We start from the raw sequence: 21440 nt of genomic DNA on the forward strand, positions 1-21440 counted from the left end.
TCTAAGAACTAACTTTCAGTGCCCTAAGGCACCTTAAATATTCATGTTATCCTTCCAGTTTTTGAAGCATGAATATCACTGAATGTTAAGCATCAAAAATAAATACTGAAAGCGTTAAAGAGGTTGCTGGCACACACATGTGTATGTAATAGAGCCATTAGTTGGGTACACATTTTTCTGTCATATATACATGCTTAATACACAACACTTGCTGCAGAGGTTTCTGTGCAGTGCTGTGTCTTTTTCAAAGGTCATTAAGGATGCTAAACATGCAGGTAGTAAAACACAGGGTGTGAATGTCAGGGTTAAAATATTCAAAGATGTAAGATGATGCAGAGCTCTCTCTTACCATAAGCAAGACTCTGGAGCAAATGTCAGTATAGCACCACATGTTTCTGCCATCATCACCACTATCATTAAAACTCACTCCAGTGTTCATCACAAGGGGCAGTGGACTGTGTGCAGGCCTTCAGTCTATAAAGGTTCAAGGGGGAAAATATAATGGAGAATTTGTGAACTGGACAATTTGCTGATTACTTGTTGCTGGTACCTGTTGCTGGTACATGATGCTAATTCTGTCTTTCAAGATACACTGCTAAGTGTTGCTAGAACCCCCACATATTTTTCGTGTTTTCTGCTCTATCATACAATTCCCTCCAGAAAAACTTGTAACCCTCTCCTATAAATCAGATCCTTTAACAGTGATGAGTATTGCTACAGCTTCCTCCAAACAGATTTTTGCTGCAGGCACTGTCTCTTCCTTCAAGGCTGGCACTCCATGGAACTGAGTAGCTATAAATGTAGCAGTCACTTCCGCAGGCTTAAACATCAAATTTGTTCTTCTATTTTTAGAATTCTAGGTGGGGTTCTTGCTTCTTGTGCATACAAACACTACCAAAATAATCCCAAAGCCTGTAGGGGTGTCTCCCTCCAGCCCTGGGTCAGATGGAATGCCCTTGTTTGCATTAGCTTACCAGTGCACTCACAAAATATGTTCCTCTTCTTCTGTGCTCATCACTGAACATGTTGCTGCTCTCCAATGCAGGCTATAAACTGCAGGGAGTAGGTCTTCTTCATTGGCGGTCTTCTGGCAGCATCCTGGGACTAGAAAAACAAAGGAGGACAAGGTCTTGGAAGGGAATTGCTCTGGTACACAGGATCTGTGGATGTGATGCTTCCATATCCACTGATGCAGAAGCTGGAGGCAGAACACAGTCTTTATGCCAGCAGCTTACTAATTAATGCTGATTTGTGGTTCCAGAAGGAGGAGAAGAATCTGGCTGCTTCATCTCCAAGTTTTCCACCTTTGAGCAATCACATTGACTCAGATGCAAGTAAATGCCATAACATCAAAAATATTTCAGGGTAATGGACTACTAACTTCCATGGAAATGTCATGATCTTAAGCAGAATAATGTGCATAAAATGCTGGAGAAAATATTGTCACCAGCTTCCCACTGTAGCTGTCTATCCTGCTCAAGTATGAGATACCAGTTTGGCACCAGACTACTTATCCTGCCTTATTGACTTCCTGTGATTTAGTGTTTTATAGGAATTTTGCTTTGCAGAGACACTTGGATTTGCCAGATTGTAGCTGGTAGTGCTGATATGTTTTGGTTTGCCTGGACAGCTGCTAGGTGCCAATGTACTTCTCACTCTTCACACAGCTTTTTATGTAAAGGTGCAGAAATTCAAAGGACCTGTCTGCAAAGAGCTCCATTTTCAGTTTTTTCCAGTGCATCTTATTTGCATGAGTTTCTTGCTTAATAGGAAGAAGATTTAGAGTTTGGCCTTTATCATTAAAACATTTTGCATTAAAGTTATCCCCCAGATGTATTTTACTACAGATAAATCTCATTCTGTGAGACCAGTATCTGTTCTTTGATGGACACTCCTTAGCATTTCAGAAGGTATTGAATATAACACCATTTCCCTTTGAGGTCAGCCTATGTAAAACCTCCTAAGCAACTTTAACTTTCTTTACTACGGGAATTTCCCCCAAAGTGGGAGAATTCATTGAGAAAAAACTTCTGAGTCTCCTTTCCCAAGCTCTCTTTTCTTTCTCCAAGGCTTCCCAGTCATTGTGTCATGTCCTAACACACCCAATTAACCAAGCAGATCACAGATGGAAAAAGTTTAAAGAGGATTTTTTGTCAATGCAATACACAGTGGTGTACAAACAGACTCCAGCTTTGCTTGGAGCCAGGGGACACTATATGAACAACACTAGCACATTTGGCCTGTGCTGATGTATCTTGTCTCTCACTGAAACTTTCTAGAGTCAGTTCAGCACCTTCTTCTCTTGGTTTCAGTGACAAGGAGCATGGTTGGATGTGCTCATTACTGACTAGATGATGTCTTGCAGATGCTCTAACAGATCCTCCATTATCCCACCCTGAATTAGGAACACTGCCTCTGAAAAAATAATAATTTGGTTGGTTTTGGTTTTTGTGGGCATCTACCACACATTTCAGTACCTTCACTAGCAGGAAAAATAACTTCAGATGCACAGCATAACCTTTTGTCAGTATTTGGTTCAGCAAAGGATATTTAATTCTTGACTATATAGATCCTCTGTCTCACAAGGAGAAGGTGAGTACACTCCAAACAGATGTCCAAGTACATGACATTGCATTGGCACTGCAGATGGCTGCTGGGATCTCTGGCATTATCCAGAGTTACCAGCACAGCCAGGTAGGTGGTTCTGGAGGAAATGTAAAGGTTGAAACTGGAAACAAGGAGGGAAAGAACTAAGTTTTCAACATACATAAAAGCAATCTAATAAACACATGTTCCCTGAGCAATGCCTAGTTAAAATGTAGTTTACAAATACCACATTTTCTTGAATATCATATAAATAAGTTAGTTGGTCATATTCTCTGGCATCATCTGTACAAGAGGTCAGGTTAAAGAATATATAATGGTCCTCACTGGCTGTGAAAATCCATGAGTACATGGTCATTTGTAGTTTCAGCATTTTCTGAAAAAATGTATTCCAGCCTTTATTTACATCTAGACAACATGACTGATGATAACAATAGGCAGCCTTCAATGAACAGAGTAAATCAATAGGGTAGTTGACACAAAGGGGGTTTCTGAGAGTAACAAGATATACCTCTCAAAAAGGAAACAATGGCCTGGTCAGTTTTCCTCAGGGTTCCTGGAGAAAATAAACATGTTTTCATTACAGTGATGATGATGGGCTTTGTTAAAGTTATAGAAGAATCCTGACAAACAGCAAGAAGGAAACAAATTTTATTACACGTTAGGATTGAACTGCTCTTTCTGACTTGCACTAGGGATGTGCTATAGGGAGGCACAAACTGCCAGTGTCTCTCTCTTGAAAGACAGAAAGACCAGTTACAGCAGGCTGCAGTACTGGATTCTCTCTACACCCATTCTCATGTCCTGACAAGCAGGCAAGATGATGACACTGTGACCTTCAAGTGAGACTGCTTACCTCCGGTCTCCATAGGGGCAAAACACAGATGACAAAGAACATCTCCTCCACTTCTGTCCCCCAGCCTAATCTGAATTCTCCATGAAATGATGCAGAATTGATTTATAAGTCACAGTGATTGTTTATAGAAGCTAGGATTGTCATATAACTCAACATGCCAGGGCAAGGATAGTATTTCTCCAAACTCTTAATGTAGCCTAACTGGAATGATGCATGTTTGCATCATTCACCTGAGCTCCTTAAAAGTCAAAACCTTGCATATCTCAATTACATTTCCCATCTGTTTCTATTAAGGTCATTGTCCCTCTCAGTCCAATGTGCCCAGGTCCACTAGGTTCCTGTCCCTCACGTTTGGCCAGTACAGAGGAGACCACAAGTTTGTCAGAAAAAGATGGGAAGTTTGCCCATCCAACATTATTAGTTCATGCTCCTCTCATCCTGCACTACCAAGTCTGCTACAATTACATGTTCACCCGGCACTTAGCTTTGGTTCAGTTTAAACTGCAAAGTCCTTGGGGCAGAAACCACATGGTCCCATCTGGGAAGGACCTTACATGTAGATATTAGCCAAGAAATTCACAAAAAAAAATCAAGGAGAGAGAATTTATCCCAGATACATCTACCCTAAGGCTCTATCACCATCATCCAAAGAATTGTTCTTAGAGATAGGACACTGGCCTAATGGGACTATGTTGACAAACAATCTTGCAATTCTGAGGTTTCCTAAAGCACACTCTCCATTTAAGATGGCTGCCAAATTATGAATAATTTATCACTTTATGTCAGAGTGGTTGGATCTGTGCACCATAATTGCAGATGATGTCAGCTCTGGGATTTGTCCTAAGAGGCTAAAAGCCACTGCAGACCCATTGTTTCTCATGGCATTTTTTTAGCTCCTAAAGCAACAAGTAATGCAGATGAATAGGTCAGAAAAAGACAACCTATAATTAGTATCCCACATGTAGTTAAAATGCTGTTGAGAGAGATGGAGAACAGCTGATTTGTAGTCATTGAAATTTGACCTCGTCTGCAGTTAAGATCAGCTGCAGCAAGGAAAGGATTTCACTTCTGGTGACAAAGGCTCCTGGTTTGAGTGATAAAAAGCACAAGAATGGCAGAACTGTGTGTCACTAAGACCATTCACTGTAACTGAGGAACTCTTCACCCAAGTAGCTCCCCATTCCTGGCTTGGAAATCTGTGTTGTACAGGAATGGCAGGGTTCAGGGTCACATTCAGGGCAAGGAGCACTACAGACCCCTGACTCCCTCTTCTGCAAAGGACCCATTCCTAGATGTGCTGGCAGTCAAAATGTGTGTACAGTGCTTTCAACATACAAGAAGAAAGGAGGCAAGTTTCTTGTTCTCTGAGTTCATATGCCAGAGTGTAATGCTAGTAGAGCTGAGGAGGAGAATGAGAAATGACTGGAGAGACAAGAGGTGAATACTCAACATGGGGATATCTACAGGCTCTTAGGGTGAAGAAGGCATACAGCTAGGAAAGTATTCCTCCATGTTTCTAGCAAGCAACTATCTTTATTTTGTCCTTCATTGAGTGGAATTCAATCTTTACTCAGTTGCTTGACTCTAAGTTGTATACATATACAGCACAAGAGTATGAAGTTCAGTTAAAGCCTTTGACATGCACTTTTAATTTTTCCAGGGGAAATACAATGATGTTGCCACCCTGCAGGTTCTGACATGACATATATTCCTCAGAACTGCAATGCCAAACAACAGTCTGAGTCATGCCTGAGACTGCTACCCACTGAAATTTCCCAGCAGGCTGGGCTGGCTGGTTCCACCTCCCAAGCCTGAGGGTGTTGCTAAAGAGCAGCCTGTTGTGTGCTAATTTTTTCAAGTAACTCTCATGGAGCCAGACACAGACCAGGTGTGCCATAAAACACAGGAATGATTTAACTCTGCTTAGAACATGAGGCTCAGCCTGGAGCTGGCATTTGTCTTTAACCTGCAACTTGTTTGTGATGGGTGAGGATTTGGCTCAGAGAAGTTTTAGTCTCTGGATGAGATGGGACTAAGATTCAGGTCACTCCAGGGCTCTGGGACAAGGATCATCTAGTTCCAGCCCCCCTGCCATGGGCAGGGACACCCCACACTAGATCAGGCTGGCCAGAGTCTCATCCAGCCTGGTCTTAAACACCTCCAGGGATGGGGCCTCAACCACCTCCCTGGACAACCCATTCCAGGGCTTCACCACTCTCATGGAGAAGAACTTCCTCCTCAGCTCAGCAGGGATTTTTTTTTGTCTTGTCACTTGTATCCCTTGTAAAACTACTCTAGGCACAGAGAGCTGGTTCCCATACAGTTTTACATGTACTAGTAACCAAACAGCAGACCATGCTAGCTCCCTGACCTGGTAGAAAGGGAACTGCAGTTTAAAGGTTCCATTTACGCTTTGTCTCCTACATGAGCGTTGCAAGGCTCTATTGCAATGAGAACCTGAGGGCTGGCACTTTGGCCCTGAACATAGCTCCTGCATGAGAGTTGTAAATGTTTTGGAAATAGCCAAGAGAAATACTAGTATGACAGAAAGGAGAAGACATTTCTTGTACAGCTTTGAGTCATTTTATTTTTTGTGACATGGAAAATGGAGGGGTGGTGTCAGGGTGTCCTGTGGTGCAGTCATTCAGAAGCCCTTTAAGCCAGATTTTCAAAGCACTTGGGATTCATTTGAACAAGAAGAACAGGGCAGACTTAAGTCTCAGAGAGAGCAAAGAGTTGGGGCTAACATTTGCTGATGCAAAATAAACACAGCCATGAATGAAACCTAAGGAGAAAGGCTCCTTGGGAACAGTAGCCCTAGATTCCCTGATGATCCAGAGGAGCTGCAAGAAATAAGGGATTTCTAGAATTACCCTGGAGAAGGACATGAACCCAACTTATCAGAACAAGTCAGGAGGATCTGATACTATCCTAAGCAAGGGAAATTCACAGAGACCTCCCTCTCACAAAGGTCTGCAAGGGAGCAGTCATTCAGGAAAATCCTGTGCCCTGGCCAGCCCCAGAGTAAGTGGGGTCATGAACCAGAGGTCATTCCCATTACCACTGCTCAGTCATTACTGTGTCTCTCTGGAGTTATCCCATAGAGGGGTGAATGCTGTTGCAGATAGTTACATTCTAGCACTTAATTCTGCAGCAGGGACCCAAAAAAAGTATTTCAGTTTTAGTAATTCCATATGTGCTGTCAGAATGACCGTGAGCAAAAGGGCAAGAAAGCGTTGGTTTTTAACTTGTTTTCACTGAAAGGTGGGTGTGTGTTTTTTGTGGAACATTCTCTTTCCGTGCATTTTCTGTGTGAAAAAATACTCTTCTCAATGCAAAACACCATTTTTTGTCAAAAAAAAAAAAAAAAAAAAAATCCCAGATAATCACTTTAAAAACAATAGAGAGGAACTTTCATGAGTGAAACAAGTAACTTTCAATATATTCTGACATTTCAAAGTGCAATATTTAATGGTTCAGAAACACAAGTAGACCATCTCAAGCCACTGCTCTGCCCACGGGAACTGTAGAGTGGACTTCTCAGCACCTCAAAGCTGTCTGTAAACCAGTCTGTAATGTATGCTCCCAGAGGCTTTGCAGCCTTTCATTGAGGCAATGCAATGAGGCACCAAGAGAAGGCAGAAGAACAGAGATCATGGCATGACCTGGGAGTTGCAGCTATAACTCACATAAGCCACTATACAAGCAGGCACACTCCACTGAGTTGCAAAACTACATTTTCACTTGGGTTGGTTTAGCTTCAAATGAGGTATTTTGATTTTGTTTTTCATACCTTGTTTTCCGGAAGAATTAATAGTCAATAATATCTCATGGCAACCTTTAGAGGCAAAAATATGCTCATCTTCATTTACATTTTCATCATGACAGATAAACAGATACACTATCAACCTCTTTTCACACACCTTTAATGTGAACGGACCACAAGATAGGAACAGGGGAAACAAAGTCCCTCCCATTGTAAGAGGAGATGTAAAAGAAGGTTAGTGACCATCTGAGGAACCTAATGAGATTCATCCAAGTCCTGATGTAGTTGCCAAGCCACTTTCCATAAGATGTGAAATTCACAGCAGTCAAGCAAGTCCTTGGTGACTGGAAAAAGGGAAACCTTGCACCATTCTCATTAACATTGTAACAGTCTTATAAAGGGTCAAAAGAAGGGCTCTGGGAAGTACCAAACTGACAGCCTCACCTCTGTGCATAGGAATATCATGGAACAGATCCTCCTACAAGATATGCTAAGATAATGGAGGACAGGATGGGGATTCAAAATACCCAGTATGGCTTCACCAAGGGCAAGACTATCTTAGTAGTTTTCTATGATGGAGCAACTAGTGAACAGAGGAAGAGCTACAGATGTCATCTAGACTTTTGTTAGGCCTTTCACACAGTTCCCCACAACATCCTTCTCTCTATATTGGAGAAACATGGTGTCCTGGTTTGAATTAGAACAAAGCTAACTCTGTTCAGTGATTTTATTTTTCAGCACAATGTTTTCTAAATGGTGGAACTTTCTGAAATCAACAGCATGTTTCTGCAGACAGTGTCTGCTTCTAGCAGTGATAACACTCGATATTTATGGTCACTACTAAGGATTGGTGTGCAGAGCAAGGTCACTGATAAATCTTGTGCACTATATTGGGGGTGCAGAATAAAAAGCAGTGTGTCCATCTTTGGAGTCCTCAGTATGGGAAAGCCATAGACCTGTTTGAGTAGGTCCACAGGAGGGCCAAAAAGGCAGTAGATCTCCTATCCCTGGAAATATTCAAGGTTGGACATGGCTCCGAGCAACATGATCTAGCTGAAGGTGTCTCTGCATAGTTACAAATGCATAACTCAAATCTATGCAGAACTCCAGAAGTCATGTTAGACCAGTAATGCTATTTCTCCAATATACAACAGTACGAAGAAATCCTGATTAGTGAAAACCACAGAAACTGGAGCTAAAAGCAACTTCAAGAACTGTTCAAGTTGCTGAGGACACCAATTTAGACCATTTTAACAAATGCTGCAATAACATGCTTTGGGAAAACTTCAATGTGCCTCCATAGCAAACGCAGACAATCTAACACTGTCTTTAACTACCTTTACATCAAGAAGTTTTTCCTAAAGCCTTAGTGAAATTTCCTATTCTAAACTTTAAGCCCATTACTGCTTTTTGTTTCCATTACAGACAGCAGGCTGACCTGCTCTGCAGCACCTTGTAACACATCTAAGATCACCAAATCTCACCCCAGTCTTCTCTTCTCTGGAGTAAACACCCCAAACGTTTTTCAGACCTGTGTTTTCAGTTTTCTGAACTACCTTCCTTCTGTTGACCTACATTTTTCATGGAGTGCAGTGTGCATGATATCCCAGTTGAGGTTTGAACAGAGTTTACGTAATGCAGAAGGATGTCTTCACATGTCTCACTTTTGCTAGTTTTCAAGTAAATTCTTGTTTCAGTCTCTAACATTAGCCAAGATTATTATAGTTCCATTAATTCTTCATAAGATCAATACCATATAAATTCCAGAACTTCAGTTGGCATGACCTCAATCAATGAAACTGTACCTTGTCTTACTAATAGAGTAGCACAGAATGTTGGAAGCCTCTAAATATTCAAGACCTGGCAGTCTGTTTGTGTTCTACAACTGAGATATTTTCCTTTGACAATAAGAAGAGCAAATTCACAGCTTGTGATATTGTGTGGAGCCTGGAAACCCTTCAGCACTTTTAAACATCAAGATTTACTCTTATAAGTAGAGTGGGGGTTTTTAAACCTACTAAATATATCCTCTTAATTATTAGTTTGACTGTTACATGACTCAGAATGTTAAGGCTTAAATCCTCATATCTAATTAAAGCTACCTATGGAGAGAGAACCAGCAGATTAGGAGGGAGCAATCTATCTTTGCATAAACTAGCAAGTTACTGTTTTATCTATTTTGAACCAAACAAAGTAGCCTTTTAAAGATGAAGAGGGGGACAACAAGTATGGTATGTACCAGTCCTACCAGTCAGTGGTAAAACTAATTACAGAAGAAAGCAAAACCCGACAAATAATACAGAGCTATATTTGCAGTCAAGAAAAATAAGCAACAAAAGTTTACTGTGATAAAACCAATAACTTGAAGTGCATATTACAAATATTTCTTATTCATCTCTAATTCTAGAAGCCCTTCTTTCCCCCTGTTGTGCTAATTGTCTTATATCCAAGGAACCTGGCCCCTTGCCAGTTATTTGCTGTTCTTTGAAAGGTTTCTCTATTCTAGAACATAAATGCCAGCCCAGCATAGAAATAATTTAGCGGCTAAAGAACTGATGGATTTCCACTGTAGCTCTAAATACTGTCTGTCTTTTCAGTAATAGGTGTCGGGTTTTTTAACACCACTTATGTTTGGTGGCAATATCAACAGAAAGAAATATCAAAAGACTTTTAAAGTTAATATTAACACATGGAAAGGGTGGTGGGTTTTTTGGTACTTTGAAAACAAACACCACTTTCAGATCAAAGTTCACAAACAAGGGCTAGGATAAAAGATTAAAGTAAATGAGCCCTGACTAAATAAATTAGGTGTTGGGATTTTTTAATGTCATCTGCAAATTTCAGTATGGCATAGCATTGGCTTCAAGCCTTGTAAGTTCAAGCATGTTATATATGCAGTATTCAGCTGAATTAATTCAGGAGGCAGCATGCCTCTGTCCATTCTCTCTGGACAAATGGATGGAAATTGTCTTGCTGGATTTTTGCCTAGTCCAGGACAACAGCACAATCAAAATCTGAAAGCATTCTTCAAATAGTGGTAGAAGAAGAACTAAGATGGACAGCTTGCTTACACTGTCTTGAACAATCAGCCACATGCTGATCTCTTGTCCTCAGTCCATCTCCCCCTGTTCATTAACCACCTTCCTCAAAGGAAGACGCATAAGGTATCTGCTTTAAGGCATCTGGGCCACATCAAGTCACTCAGAGAAGGCATCCTTTCTAACAGACTACCAGCTGGTCACATGGAGACCACAAGCTTCCATCTTGATACTGACTGATACCTGGGGAATCTAAAGATTTGAGGAATAAAATTTTTAAAAATAATAAAATATATTGAGTGTCCTTTTCCTCACTGGTCTCTACTACATTTCCCCTACATACATTCCTGCAACTCAGGGAATGAGCTGAGCTCTGTTTGCAAGCATCTGCCTGTGTATGTATTTTTGGGCTTCTTCACCTTATTATTTGAGCCTCTGTCCTCTACTGAATGATAATGAACTCCCCCTCATTGACTGTATGCCGGTGAGGACAACTTCATATTTCTCTGCAAACAGGCAATTGTGCACCATCAGCATTACATATCATTATGATTCAGCTATAGTACTTCAGCCCTTTCCTGTACTTTGATCAGCAAAGATTAATTACCCTTGACTGAATTATTAGTGGTGATTAAACCTAACAGAAAATAAATGGGACTGCAATATTACTGGTTATAATTTCACCAGTATGGTCATTTGCAAGCAATTTCCTTATGCACATTTTTTCTTCTTAATCATTATTCTCTACCTTTTTTTATCATGTATTAATTAGGGGGAGACAGCTAGTACACAATACCATATTGTACACTACATGACATATGCAAATCATGTGCAAAGCCCACATAGAGCTATATGTACAAAGCTCAAGCTGACTTGGGCAAAACTTTAATTGAAGTCAGTGGAGGTTTGCTTGTAGTCAAGTGTGATCTTTGTACATGCAGCTGTACGTGAGCTTTGCATATGATTTGCATATGTCATGTCATCTTGACCCAAGATTTGATCAATTGGTTTACAGGGCAAATTTCCATTAAATCTACAACTTACGGTGATTTCCTATGAATTCTGCATGTAATAAATATTAAATGAGGAATTTACTGCAATCACAGGTAGGCAGGAGCATTAGATAGTTCTTCCTTGGAGAGTGCATATGTCCTACCCTCAGAATTCTCTCCTATGTTATTCTGTTCACATAGTACACGTGAAGAAGCAACAAAAGCAGATTAATGAATGTGATCAGGGATATGTGGCAACCAGGGCTGTCCTTTTAGAATTCTAACAGCACTGACAACCTTACTTTCCTCCTAAGGTAGCTCAGTTCTCAGAGTATCATGAAGTACAAGTCCCTGCCTCTCTCTTTGGCTCTTTTGTAGAACGGGTATCCCTGGATGTTTTGTTTACCTCTACTTTTTTTTCTCCAACACATCACTTCTTCATTATTAAAAAAAAAGAATAATAAAAAAAATTATTTTTTTGTAACACCAAACCTCACTGCCCATATCAGCCCAAGAAGGAAATAAATATTTCACCCCAGGCTTTTCATTCCCCCAGTCAGTAGCCCCTGGAAAGAGAAGGAACTGCTGGAACAAGTCTTCTTTCATATAATGACAGTCCAGAATTTTGCAGTCTGCACAAGTCTTGGTCTTGGCTTGAGCCATAAGGTCACACATTAATTAGTTCAGTCCCCCTCTTTGGTCAGAGTTTTTCTTGTTCACAATAACTGATTGCTCAAATGTTTTTAGTGCCTTATTCTCAAGCAATTCTGATGACAGGCTGTGAATACTGTGGTGAGCACCATGGTTTTAAACTACTCTAACACAACTCAAGCCTGGAAGGACCCACTTCATCTCTCTGAATACCACTTAATGGCCTCCCCGCAGACCATGCCATTACCTGGGAGGCCTCAGAACTCCTACGGCGGGACTGGCTCCAGAACCAGAAATAACCAGCAGAGATTTTTTTTCTGAGCATAAAATCTCTGCTTCGAACCAGCAAACAAATTGCTTTTTATAAGAATGCAATAACATCAATAAGAGGCCTTCCAAGACAATATTCTGTCTCCCACAGTGACCAGTAGTAAACAGGCAGGAAAGAGAAGTCATTGGGGTTTTTTATTTTTAACTCTTCATTCACAGGAAATGTCATTCTCAAAATCTGAACAAATACAAGCATTTTTGCACATTTCTGGCTCTGGCAGTATAACATGGAATTAGTAGGAATTACTTCATTTGTTTAACTTCCAGAGGTGAGGAAAGAACTCCACCTCCACCCTTGTTATGTCTTTTGCTTTTCCACTGCCAAGATCCCTCAGCTCCTGAACCAACTGCTCTCCTTTCTGGAAAGGCATAATGCAAAACATGCATCTAGTCACTCTGGGCCTAGCTGTACAGTGTTAAACCCCACAGTCAGTCTGAAAAAAAATGCTGTATAAATCTTTGATATTTGGGAAACCAGCCACAGGCCTGGCTTTTCTGCAGTAAAATCTACAGAACAATCTTATAATTTCACAGTGCCACAAGAAAGAACAAGCTTTGTAAACTGCAGGGGACCACGCATGACAAAAGGAACCCCTCCATTTGACACTACAGTGTGTAAGTCAGCCCTGTATTTATTTAAATGCTCAGATAAGCCGTTTGTGACTCTGCCAGAGTGATAGATCTGAGATTAGATATAAATAAACACGTATGTGCACACCCACCTCCAGACAAGTGCACACTGCAGATCTAAAAAGCATCTGGCTGTCAAACATGAAAAGGAAACAAAAGGTGTAATTGTCAGCTGTCTCCCTTGGACACCTGGAGCCACAACTAATGCAGTCATCTGAAAGGCACATCCAAGCGTCTGCCATGGCTGCAGCTTTCATGTCAGGCAGAAACTTCTTCCAAAGGCAGCTTAAAAGCCCACCGAGTTTGATTTGATGTCTCTCCCCTCTCCTGAGCCCCGTGGCAAACAGATCTGGGCAGTGTGGATTAGTTTGTCACTTTTGGTGTTGTTTCTTTTTCTGCTGCTCAGAGGATTTTCAAATTACTTTGGCCACACTTCCCCATATGCTTATGCATTAGGTGTACACATCTGTAGCTGGAAGAGATGTGATTTTGTACCAGTGCCTTTTTTTTTTTCTTAGCAATCCCGCTGAAATAAGAAAAATAAATACATGCCAGTCTGTCTGAATCTCTCACTTTGAGAAGCTATCCTTGTCCTTGCTGCCTCTTCTGCATCAGTCACCTCTCAGCAGATGGTACTTAGCCCGAGCAGACTGCCATGTGCACAGCCCAAGGCCTGCCCTTCACGGAGCAAGTCCCTCTGGATTCAGCTGCCCTTCCTCAACAGTTCTTTGTGAGGAACATCTGCCACTGCTGCACCTTGCTGGGTGTCAGAGAAGGAGGGCAAGCAGCTGTTTCAGAGATGCTGCCAGCACTGATGGAGGAAGATGCCAGCAGGCAGTACTGAAGCTATAATACATGCTGTATACTGCTGCAGAGAGTTTGGACAAGCTTCTGCCAGTCTGTCCTGCTCTTCCCTTGAACCAGTCCTAGGCTTTGGAGTTCTCTGAGCCCTCTGATCCCTTTAGATAATGCAGTAAATCCCTCTGCTGCTCTGTAGGGCCAGACAAGACAGAGCTGTGTTAAACTCTGCTTAGTTTTCATCCCTCTTGAAGTGGTGGCATCTCCCCATCTGGAGCTGGCAGGAAAGGTGAACAGCCTGTACACCTGCAGCAGGTCTGTAACAGTGTGATAGCAGCCACGTCCTCCCAGGGCTCACTCCACCCAGGGATATGGCTCTTTGGCCTCACAGCGCACATGCAATTACTATTCTCGTACTGCCCAAGGGCTGGCAAAGTGATCATCTCTTCCAACCAAGGAGAATTCTCTAGCCAGAACACGATGCTGAACAACACACATACTTCTCCTGTACAGAGGACATTTTTCATCTGTGGGACTTTCCTTGTCTTCTGAGAAAGCTTTGGAAACCTGCATCCTCCAGATACATTGCTACTATGTGCTGTTACTATTAAAGCTAACCTTTCTCCTCTATCCTCAGGTACTAAATCTAGTGTCAATAAAGAGGTTTGTGAAGACAATGCAAATCTATTAATCAGAAATGGGCTATATTCTAGAAAGGGAAAGCAAATCAGCTATTTACTTTGAGCATCATTATCCTGAATTCAGAGTTCAGTGCTCCAGACCATATTTTTGGTGTATTACAAGCTCAGCTTGATTATACTAGCATAGTCCCTTTGAACTCATGGAGCTAAGAACAAGCATAGCAGACAGGCATCTGTCTTACAGAGAATATAACAGAACAAAATCCTACCTGGTCCTTAATGGAAGGAAAAAGGAAGAGAGGTGTCAAGGGAAATCTTTATGTGTTACTGCCTCTCAAGCAGAGAAAGCGGAGAGATTCCAAGCAGATCTGGAAGCCCCAGTTGTTTTATTTTTAAGGGAGATCCCCGTCTCATCTGCAGTGCCAGAGCACACACTGGGAACATTTAACTGGAAACTGGCACATAAGCCTTGAAGAAGCTGTTAATTCCCACTACAAATAAGAAGTTACACCCTCTCTGTGCCAGGGTCCTAAGAAAGAGAGACAACCTCATTCCCTAGAGTGTGTTATTATCCCCCCCAATATTATTATTCCTCAAATTCCATAATATTCAAGATATTATTATTCCTTCAAAGCCTTGTCAGCATGAAGCTGCTTGTAATCCAATCTCTGCCATACAGCAGCCAAAGACAGAGCCACCCTGTGAGCTATTTGGCTCATCTCTAGAGAGCAGAGGCCCCTGGCAGCAGCAGTCTTCATCACATTGAACAGCTCACACGGGTGAGCAGACAGGCCAGGGCTAGGATACAGGCATTGGTGCCCAACACTCTGAATGGACTCAAATCCTAATGTATCTGAAACATATGAGGTTTTAAATCCCCTCTGCTCCTCTCCAGCACCACCCCACTGCCTGGAACAATGAGTCACAGTGATGGAGATACACATGATTCCTCACATCAAAGCCCCAATTTCTGGCATTAGGCAGGCAGGGTTAAGCCTGCACCAGGACTGCCTATTCCAGTCACTTTCTGCTTTTGATCACAAAACTGATGCAGATTAAATAAAAAGGCAGCAATCTTTGCAGGCACTCTCACCTCCCCCCCAGCTCCTGAGACAGGCTGCCCTCCCCAGGGAAAGAAGATGGAGGACTTGAGGGCAGATTTGCCTCTCTTGCACATCTAGAGTGATTGTGCTGACATCGGTGGAGTTACTTCAGGTTTGGACTTGTGTAAAAGAGATCAGTTTCTCATTGGAAGATTCTTGCTTGGGGAAACAATTAGGTTTGCTCTCCTAACAGTTGCATTGGAAACTCCAGATCACTTGCACCACCTCTTAGCAAAGCTAAGCCAGGATGACTTTGTTTGACAATGTATCTTAAGCAGCTATTAAGTAGAGACTGGGGTATCCTACAGAAAATCAAAACCATTTCTGAATTTGCTCAAAGCAGAGGTGAAAACAAAACAAAACAAAAACCTGAAACCTAGAGGGTCAGGGAGGAAAGGAAAGGTTTGGATGTTCATATCTCACTTAAATATAGTGTTTATCACACAGTATCACAGTATCACCAAGGCTTTATCCGTCAGTGATTCATGACAAGAATGGAAATTGCCTTAATGGTAAAGCGACAAAGCCTCATGTTTTTAAAAAGAACCTTTCTTAAAAGTATTCCTTCTTGCGTATTCAAACTCAGCCTGAGTTTGAGTTTGCTAGTATCCCACTAGAAAAGAAAAAAACAGCACTTTTCTTCTCCTTTATATTCTTCAGACTCAGTGCAGTGGAAATTTAGCAGCCCAGATTTACTCAAGCATTTTGAAGTCAGGCTGTGGTTCTTGCTACCTGATCCCACTCGTCTGGCATCTGGCACAGTCCTGCTTTTGTTTCCTATGACTTAACCATCAGGCTTTACTGATGTGTGGCCATATTTTGCTCAGCCCTGCGGGTCAAGTGAATTTCATGTCTGTATTGGTTCCCAAGGGGCCAAGAAGGCGGTCGGGTATAAGCTCTCACATAACCTCTTCTTCTGCAGCCAACTTTCCAAACGTCTCTTATTGCTCTTCATGTTCACTGAGGGGCTTTTATTTAACTTGGCAATTGCTGACACTTTTCATGTCCATTTCCGCTCTCTCCTTTTGATGTGTAAATTATCCCTGGATATTGGCAAACAGGACAATTTGGGTATTGCTGAGGCCCCCTAGCCTGACTTCCCCCCACCTTCTACAATCATACAGGCCTCATTGACTATCTTTCCTCCACCCCCCACTTTTAATTTGTTCAAGTAGCCTGAACATGCACAAGTCAGTAATTTGACCACACATAATCATGCGCTGCAGCTTTCAGTACCATGAATCTTTGCCCTGGTTCCTTTCTGATTTAGAGTACATACAAATTGGTCATGGTGCAGAAGAGGTCCTGATTCAGTACAGAGGTCCAGTTTCAGCACAGAAAAAGTGTTTCAGTGTTTCAGAAGCAGAGCTCTGTGCTGAGGAGGGACCAGACTCCTCAAACTACACTGTGGAGCTAGAACACTTCCTGGCTCATGGGATTTGCAGCAGCAGGACTCCACATTCAAAATAGTCCATGCAGTGTTTGGAAAGAGCCAGGTCTAAGATGTGTGTGAGTCCAGAGCACACTAACATGAACGAGGCCTATTTCAGCCAAATCACATGAGCAGGAATTGGGTCCTCTCAGAGATACCAACTCTATGGCTTCCTCCATAAAAGAAAATGTGTTTGCAAGAGGGAAAATGGACAAGTCTGGTCCCAATGTAAGCTTGGATCTACACTTAACTGAAAGCATGCAGCTGAGTGGTAGACACACAGCCTTTGCTAGGGATGCTTCCCACTTCAAGTGTCATCATGATGTAACCCTTGGGACAGACATAGCTTTGTTGCAGCACCTAAGCAACAATATTCCATGAGATCGCTACGTCTTGGCAGCACAGGTCCTGCCAGTGCTACCATATGCAAATCTTTATCCCATATATGCTGTACAGCTACAAAAGCTGAATCTCTGTGTTGGCCCATCATAGCACCTCACAGTGTCCCCTTTCCACTCATTGCTTCTCCATACTTCTGTCCTACTAGAAGATACCTTAAGAGGAAACCACAAAGAACTGCACCTGAACAACATATACCCTGTAAAACAGACACAGTGGAGTCAAATCCTCACCTCCTTTCCCAAACACCAAGAAAAAGCACAGAGAAACTGGTCAAGGCCACAGTTACTGCAGGCTGATGGGAGCATGGTTTAATGTGCAGTGTTCTATACCATATGTAGGCAGAGGAGCTCAGGGCTCTACACTGTGGTTTTGTAGCCAGAAAACTCTTTAGTTTGCCACATCACTGACACAAAGTTATGTGTATGTTGTTTGAATAATGGGAGGGGCAGGACTTGGGTGTGAAATGGAGAGCATACTGATATGACTGTACAAATTCAGTGTCACTTGTCACCAGTGTCCTTATGAACCTTCGGCATAGTAACCTCCACACTTCAGTTCATTATCCTTGAAGTGAGGATAGCACAGAAATGGTGTAAGAAGAACATTAGTAACTGTGAGCCCAAGCCTGGACATAAGTACTAGACTGGTTCAAAAAATGATGCACCAAATGAAAGCATAAATGAGGGAGCATTAAAGAGCTCCTCACAAAGAATAATATTACCTTGCTCGGGCTGGTTGGTCAGTGAGGACAGGATGCTGAGGGTGGTTAGCCATGGGAAAGGGGTCTTATTTTCTTTCTGCTGTGCTTGACTGGTTTTCAGGGAAGGGGAACGGCTGTCAGCTGGTTAGAGTGGCACGTGTTTTTTCTATATTTGCATTTCAACTCAAGGGCATCAAAAGCAGCTGGAAAACAGCTATTTTGTCCTGTTTAAATAAATAATGTGTGTGTGGTGTGCTGGTGTTCTCATCATATCCAACCTCATCTGTAACATCAGCTATGGGGAGATGCTTGGGACTTGCAAAAATAAGGTTTCTCACTGTTTCTCTGAAGGTTGACCAACAGGTCCAAAGAAATCCCTTTCTGTACAGGCTAGCATGGTTAGAAGCAAGATTTGTGCTTTTTGGAGTAGAGATAAGCTCAGCTATGGGTTGTTCCTTTTACCCAGGAAAAGGAGACATTGCAGTGTGCCGTACAACTCAGCAAAATACCTGTTCATATGGGACACGGTATGGCAGGCAGTTCCTTTAACTAAAACATCCCAGAAAAGTAAGGAGTAAACTGAGTGTAAGGTACTATCATTTTCATAGATTCACACAAAACACACACACTTTCATTTTTCTAGGCTAAAGCAAGGGCACCGATCTTGTTTTCCTGGGACCATTAACACCTGAAAAGCCAGGAGTGCATCTCAGTGACTTTGAAGCAGTAAAACCTTGAAGATATAATGTGGCTTAAACACATGAAAATTCCTCCAGGCCTTAATTAATTTAGTATTCTTCCACAGAAAGACTGTTGGCGTTGTAAATTATTCATAAGATATTATAGACTCACTGATCTCAAATTTCATACAAAATTACAGCAAAGCTTTCAAAATGTGGGGGGAGGGGTGGTGGAGGGGGGTGGAAAGGCAGCTCTCAAATTAACCCCTTGCATAATGCATTTCTAAAATTATATCCATGGGGGGTATTTTTTGAATTGGATTTCCTTTCTTTCTTTTCTTTCTTTCTTATTTTATTTTGTTTGATTCTATCATTACTGCTAATGCATATAATTGCCTTTCTTTTAATGAGAGACTCTACCAATTTCATGTGAAAAACAACAGCCACTACCAGCAAAACCCAGAAGCTTATTTTATGGAAAACTGAGACATATTCACCACTAGCATTTTAGTTGCTTTACTCCAGGTTTAATAAACTAGGTTAGTGGACAGAGCTCGTCAGAGCAGTTCCTGGTCAACCTATCTCATAGCCTCCATTTTATTCCACCTACAGAATCCCCTTCATCAAAACACAACATGCCGCAAAACAAACAAAAAAGAAATAGAGAATAATCACAGCATTTTCCAAACTAAAATGACACCCAGTTCGGTGCTCCATTTCAGTAAAACCTTTCTCAAAGCACTAAGAACATAAGGAAAACACCACACAATTCATCTCAATTGTTGCAGAGAGTTTGAAAATCTGGCAAGTTAGTTGCATAATACACTAGGAAATATTTCAAAATTTGCAATTATTTACTGCAAAACTTGCTGAAATTTAGACATTTTCTCAGGTAGAGGAGCATGCTGGGTAATGGGAGCTTCTATTAGGATTTTTTTCTTACAATGAGAATATATCTCAATTTTTTCTGGAAAAAAAAAAAAAATGGTCATATGTATGCAGTAAAACCCGTTTGAATTTACATTATTGTTGCCAAGCAAACCACTTACTGTTAAAAGCACTCTGTGGTTGTGTTCGGTTAATAAGATGTTAGAAAATACTGTATACACTCAATGCCACAATATTATTCAATAGAAAAATCAAGACAATAAGTACACTTGCTCTGGGCTAAGATTATACAGATCATAATCACTCAATAATCAGTTGTCATTGTCACCGATCAAGTAGCTGGGATACAAAACACACAAACAGAATTGTAAATGTATCTCACCTTCCCCTCTGTGCCTTACTCTAAGCCTAGATCCTTACTGACATTGAGCAAAATATTCCTACTGATTTGGCTTTAACATGGCACTCGGTGCCATGGTTTAGTAGTTATGAGGTCTTGGGTGACCGGTTGCACTTGATGATCCTTGAGATCTTTTCCAACCTTATTGATTCTATGATTCCATGATCCCTGTTTCATGTACACTGCAGCAATAAGCCTACCTTCATCACATACACTGCATCATTCCAGTCTCCTCCATATTTTCAAACCCACATGTCTAACCTTCTCCATTTCCAAGATCCCTAGACTTTCTCACATCTACTCTGGATTCTCAGCGTTTCCAGGTCACCCAATGTCACAGCCCACGTGTGATGACTACTGGAACTAGGTGCACACCAGCCTGCTGACTGGTTGAGTAGCTGCTACCATGTAGGAGGGAGAGCAGGCATCCCTGGCATTCCTTTGGAGGGATTTCTAATAAAATCTTTCTTCTTGACATTGTTGCTGATTTACACAAAATGTGTAGGAATGTAATATCTGAGAGGTGGCTATCCTGTGTCAAAGGTGACTGAACTCAGCCAATGGATTCAAAAGTTATGAAGAGACTGACTGACAGGCAGACAGAACAAGATCATAAGACACAGTCCCTTAGGAAACCAGAATAAAAGGGATTGGAGGGCTTTTTTTTTTCTTTAATCCAGCAATGCTGAAAACAAAAACCATTTACAATTCATGTGTGGGGCCCCCAGAGTCTTGCAGTTCCAGAGAAATAGATAGTAGTATGGGAGATTTTTTTTTCTTTTTTAACTTTACTATATATTGAGTATTTTGCAATATTATTTTTTAATGGTTTGTTTGGGGGTTTTGGTCTAAATTTTGCCCTGATTTGGTATGGTCAGAAGCTATACACTATGGAAATACAACAAATATCATGCAGCTAGCCAGGAAGTCATGAGAGACTGACAAACCAAACTGTGTAAGTTCAATATCACTGTTAAAGACTGAGTTTTAACATAAATGGAGAAAGCTACTGTGTGCCTAAATCAAAACACGTATTTTGCTCCTCCATAAAAATTTTGAACAGATCTTTTCTGTCCTTAAGAAAGTGAGGATTAGTGAGCGGAGATTATCCTGCAGTCTGTCAGAGGCATATATAAATCTTAGATATGAATGTCAAAAATTAAATCAATGGAATCTTTATGTCATTTCTCTTGCCATAAAGAGTCCAAAGGAAAGAAAATAGTCATGCCAAATATCTTTTGTGTGTGGTTCAGACTCTGCAAGCAAAGATTCTTGGAAATTTTTGGCTAAAAAGAGGTCATCAAAATGGTCTGCTGAGTTGAAAAATTTTGTTTTAAAAGAATGACATGACAAATGTTGACCTAATCCAGAAAAGACTCTTGAGTGAACTAGCCTCCTTAGAGCTCTGCTGTCTTGGCTAGCAAGGTGTGCTAGTCCCAGAGTAGATGTACTTGGCAGATATCCTCCAAGATTTAAAGTAAGAGGCTTTTCACTCCTCAGCTGCTCATAAAATTAGCAATGCTGCCAGC

General features: G+C 41.4%; 1 long non-coding RNA gene across 1 annotated transcript in view; it reads right to left on the reverse strand.

Annotated features, from left to right (window-relative positions):
* Positions 1 to 388: 388 nt before the first annotated feature.
* The window catches only part of LOC137446368 (uncharacterized), a 112554-nt gene continuing 91502 nt past the window's right edge, over positions 389 to 21440 (reverse strand). The window contains exons 2-3 of the long non-coding RNA XR_010988632.1: positions 975 to 1104; positions 389 to 474 (exon numbers count right to left, since the gene is read on the reverse strand). This is a non-coding gene — a long non-coding RNA (uncharacterized lncRNA). The remainder of the gene's footprint in view (positions 475 to 974; positions 1105 to 21440) is intronic.

Source organism: Melanerpes formicivorus, unplaced genomic scaffold (genome assembly GCF_026170545.1).
Source record: "Melanerpes formicivorus ecotype bairdi unplaced genomic scaffold, bMelFor1.0.p_v2 SCAF_17, whole genome shotgun sequence".
Classification (NCBI taxonomy): Eukaryota; Metazoa; Chordata; class Aves; order Piciformes; family Picidae; genus Melanerpes; species Melanerpes formicivorus.